Below are 5,360 nucleotides of genomic sequence, written 5' to 3'. Positions count from 1 at the left end.
CAAAAAGCAAGGCTATTCACCCACTCTGTTGGTTGAAGATTCACTGCCTAAGCAGATAAACCCCAATCTCAACAACATAACACAGTGGATGTTTACTCCTTGCTCAAATGAAGTCCAACACGAGTGGCCTGGATCAGCAGGCAGCTCCCCGGGAGGCGATTCAGAAAGCCCGGCTCCTTCCCTCCCGTGGCTCCCATCTTCAACCAGGGATTTCCAAGGGTGTTGCCAAAATTCAGGAAAGGGCACAGAGGATCACATGTGGGAGTGGAGTGGGGAGAGAACAGGCTGGGAAGTGGCATACACCACCTTCCCTACATTCCACTCATCAAAATTTTGTTGTAAACCATACCCAAGTGCCAGGAGGCTGGGAAATGTAGTCTAGTTGTGGGCTGGAAGGAAGAGGAAACAGGCGTGAACAGCTAGCCAGGCTCTTCCACAACCAGCAAGGGAAAGAGCGAGATACTAGGCTTATAACTTGGCTTTGGCTCTGCCCCTAAAACCCCATTTTTCAATTTTTTGAATCTTTGTTCTGGGATTGAGATTTGGGTGGATGGTTTGGAAATGCATCATGCTTCTGGTGAGGGAAGTTGAGGTGTTTCAAGCCAGAAGACTAAAAGGAATTGATGATAATTGTTCTTTAATGGTTAGAGGAAATATAAACAGAATTCAGGTCTTCTTAGAAAAGAACTCCTTATTTTAAGAAAGTGACTCATTGAGGGGCAGAGACTAGATCACTTCTATAAAGAAGGTAACGAGTAATAACATTCTTTGCACATGGAAATAACTGGATCATTTACAGCCTTTTTTAATGTTACACATTAATTTTAGTTTTATATTACTTACATTCTCATTGCCTATGTCATAGATATTTGGTAAAAAGTGTTTTTCTGTTGTGAGATATATTCTTGTTTGGCTTTTCCATCTAGACCGGGAACCCTGTCGTTCGCCAATATGCCATTAGTACATAGACTTTTCTCCACGTTCTGCACTCAAAACTTACCCCTGGAAGCTCTTCGTTTGGAGTTGTGTGTGGGAAGTGGGTCTGAACCCTGTGGACCCTCAGTCAGTGAATGCTCCCTGCTGGTGGCTTCTTTCACCCCCAAGGGTTCTCCTGAGAACATCCCCAGGCAGCCTGACACCGCACATGTTTACCACTTCCCACCCCTACAGCCCTGGGTGGCATTTGGGTTGAAGTTAAGAAAGTTGTTGATTCGCTTAGTACAAGCTGGAGGGTCAGAAAGCAGGCTCATCCAGAATGAATGGGTCTGAATTCCCATCTCAAGAACTTTAACTATTACTCGGGTACATAAATGTGATGATATCAGTCAGCGTTTTCCAGAGAAACAGAATCAATAGGATACATACCTACATATGTACATACATATATACCCTATTGTGTAGATATATTAAGAGATTTATTTTAAGGCATTGATTCATGCAATTATGAGGAATGGCAAGTCTGAAATCTGTAGGGTAGACCAGCAGGCTGGAAATTCATCCAGGAGTTGATTTTGCAGTCTTGAAACAGAACTTCTCTGAAAAACTTCTTTTTGCTCTTAAGGCATACAACTGATTAGATCACGCCCACCCAGCTTGTTGAGCATAATCTTTTTTACTTAAAGTCAACTGATTATAGGTGTTAACTATATCTACAAAATACCTTCATAAAAACACCTAGATTCATGTTTGATTAAATCACCAAGCACTATAACCTGGCCAAGTTAACAGAAAACTAATCAAAGTAGTCAAAAATGTGATTGTGCCGGATGCCTCCTTGGAGTTATTTCCTTTCCACATCAGAAAGCTTTTTTAAAAGAAGATAACACTCTCTTAAGCACTAATGTCGCATTTGTGGGTTCATCAGGATGCTCTTCCTTAAAGAGTTTGTGGTTTGGTCAAAATAGAATGTTGACCATACTGGAGGTTTCTGATTTATGATTGGATCTTAGTTGTGGTCTGCTCCATAGTTCAGTAATTTTTCAAGCTTAGATTGAAAATTAAAAGTGAACTCTAACTTTTAAGATTGTCTCCCCAACACCCCTGAAAATCCAGTTCAGATAGGACATCTGGACTCTTGCTTTTCATCAGTGCCTTCGGGTATTGGCAGCTTCTATAAGAATTCCTTTCGAAAATCAAATCTGAAAATATTCAAAGGGCTGGCCCACAGCTCTGAAAACTTTTGACAATAACATTCATGGAAACAGTTAAAATCTATTTCTTTTCATAGCCTGTGGCTCTTGAGCAATTCCTGGGAAATGTTGATTATAAGATAAGCTCTTTCCAGCAGTTTCAAAAGGTGACCCCTAGATAGGTAATCGGCAAGTAGAGTCATCTTTTCAGAGAAGTGAGGGGGTGAGCAAAACCCTCGGAGCAGCTATTGTCCCTGCGCATTCAGCACTTGAAAACCAGCGCTGAGCCCCCGCCAGGTACACCGGAGAGCCTGCTGCCCCCACAGGCAGGTGCGTGGGGTGTGATCTGAGGAGCTTCAGCATTTCATATTTTAACTTTTCAACACAAATTCTAAAGCCAGGGACGAAGGCAGGAAAACAGCCAGGCTTCAACACGAGTCAGCCCTCAGATCCGTCCTTGAGTCACTGTTAAGTGGAACCGTGTAATTGTCTTGTTGGAGACCGGCAGAAAGAGCTGGTGAAAAAGAACGATTTGTACCTGAAATATATTCACTACCTTGTGAATCAAAAGGCCACATGTGGATAGCAACCATGAGCCTGGCATTCTTTGCACTCTGCAGCCTTGAGAGTTGAAGGGCAAGAAGACCACGTGTCCAGGTTACCAGCTCGCATCCCCTTCCCAGCCTCGCCCACCTGGCGAGCTGGGGCAGCAGGTGGAGGTGGTGGGAGGGGGCAGCCGGAACTCCTCAGGATTTGGGTCAGAAGAAAGCAGAGAAGGCGGATGCCATGTACAAATAAGCTCTCCGTTAAGGGCCTATTTTCGGCCTATTTTCTGTTTCTTGGGAACCTCCTACTGGCCTAGCTTAAATTGAGAGGGGATTTGGTTTGCCTCACTGGCTGTTTCCTCCCACTTACATCACAACCGCAACCTTGTTCATTGTCATTAAAATATATTTAATACGCACCATTTTTACATTCTCCTCTGCCAAAGTCTGCACAGAGATACTGTCCCTAGCCCTGAAATAGTGGAAAGGGCACTGTTCATGGGGAGAGAAGGCCCCCGTGGGTTTCAATCCTGGGTCCCTCTGAGAATGTTCTTCAAAAACCTGAGTTGCAGGGAACCAACCCTCATTAGAATCACCTCATAGTATTGGGGTGGGACAGGGTGTTGCCTGTAAAGATATACACACATTGAAATGGGGATGTGACACTATTGGGAACCAGGGGCTCGGCTGACTGTCAGCTGTGGTTTCTTTCCTGCTGTATCTGATTCACTTCCTGCGCCTCTTGTAACTCCAGCCTACCTCCCACCAAGACTCTTGTTTGGGATCCCAACTACTAACTTCTTTCCTGTTTCTTAATTCAAAGTCTCAACCTATAATTTGATTGCCCCAGCTTATCTTTTAAAGTCAGACCTTATAATAGCCCAGTAAGGGTTGGCTGCTTGTGGGACAAAGCCAAAGAACTCCCTGATCCAGGGAAGCCTTGAGCAGCCTACTTCCTTCTCTCCAAGAAGCACGGAAGACCAGAAATTCTGAGGCTTGGCTTGTCCAAAACACTTCGGCAGGTTATTCATCTCTCCCAGACCCCACTTCCTCAATTGTACGATGACAGTGGCACTTGCCCCAGACCACAGTTATCACTTAGGCACTCAAAAATCATTTGTTGGGCTTCTACACAAAGCACCTCTATTGGGAGCTTTCTGGGCGCTGTGCTCAGCCATCGGGATACAGGGGGAACAAAACAGGTGCATATCGTTCCTTAAGACGTTGACTGTCCAGGATCAAACAAGATCACAGCTGTGAAAACACCGTCCCCAACTCCTTCATTCATTCTTTTATTCAAGGGTTTCTTGAGCATGTACTGTAAGTCACAGCAGCACTAGCGATCCAAAGATAAACAAGACATGGTTTCTGATCTCTAGATGCTAATGGTCTATTTTAGAAACAAACATGCAAGCAAACAGTGATGGTGCAAAAGCACAAGTTAGCAGGTAGACTATGAGATATGGAAAAGGGAACCTCAGCTTGGCTCCATGAGTCAAAGAAGGCTTCCTAGAGGAGGCAACACCTCCGCTGCGATTTGAAGGATGGGGAGGAGTTTGTCAGGTGTTCACGCAGAAGAGGGGCATAGGAAGAGTAAGAGCTATAGGTGTTCCTAGCAAAGAAAATTACATACAAAGCACAGAAGTTGTAGATAGGGGGAGTTCTGAGGTATAGAAACACTCTACGATTGCTGGAACAGAAAATTTAAGAAGTATGGCACAAGAAAAAATGAGGCAACGAAAGTAATAGAGACCAAATTATCACGTAGAACCTTAAATGCCCTACTAAGCATTTTCAATGTTTTCCCGTGCTCCAGGAGGAGTCGTGAAAGAATTTAGAGTGGAGGGTTAGTCTCTGTAACTGATCTGAGAATGGACCATCTGATATTTATTTTTCACAACGAGCATCCTGGGAGACAGAGAAAGGCTAGACAGGAGATGGGCAAGACCAGAGGCAGAGGGGCAGTAAAGTCCCAGGGAGAGATGACGAGGAGCTGAACCGACATGGCAGCAATGGGCAGGAGAGGAGGTGAGCATCTCCAGGGAGCTTTAGAAGGTAGAATTCATGGACGTTGGTGATTGTTTGGAAGTAGGGAAGAAAAAAAATGAGAAGATGACTCCCAGGTTTCTAGCCTGGGTGATTAGGCAGGAGAGGGACCCTGGACCCTGGGGCGGGGGTTCAGGAAGGAAGGAGACAAGGAAGCACTAACTCTCACATGGACAGGTGGTGTTGGAAGTGCCTCGGGAACATGCAAAGATGTTGAATGGCTCAGAGCTGGGTTCGCAGGCCTATTGCCAAACACAGGGGGCTGGGATGAAGGTCTGGATGTGGAGGCAAGACAAGATGCAGTGCGGCAGTGAAAGGGTCCACAGTGGGGAGCATGGATGGACATCTGTCTGCAGGGTTGAGGCCAGTGAAGGGAGACTTGTGGGCATTGGAGAAAAACCCACCATCCCTAAAACTAGCCAATCACTCCCATCCTGCCACTTAGGAATATGTTCTGTCTGGACAGACAAAGAACAAACCATTATTCCCTGACGAAGATTAGTGGTGTTTGCCCTAATTAAGAATTTGACCTGGCCCAGGATAAGGACAAGCTGTAGTTTCAGGTAGGTGTGTGTGGGGAGCGGGCGGGGGGCTTAGGAGGAGATGTTCTCTGAAAGGCTCAGTCACGTGCTGTCTTATG

Source organism: Pteronotus mesoamericanus, unplaced genomic scaffold (genome assembly GCF_021234165.1).
Source record: "Pteronotus mesoamericanus isolate MK-2021 breed Mesoamerican mustached bat unplaced genomic scaffold, CSHL_Meso_final contig_50, whole genome shotgun sequence".
Lineage (NCBI taxonomy): Eukaryota > Metazoa > Chordata > Mammalia > Chiroptera > Mormoopidae > Pteronotus > Pteronotus mesoamericanus.
This window is presented reverse-complemented; position numbering follows the sequence as displayed.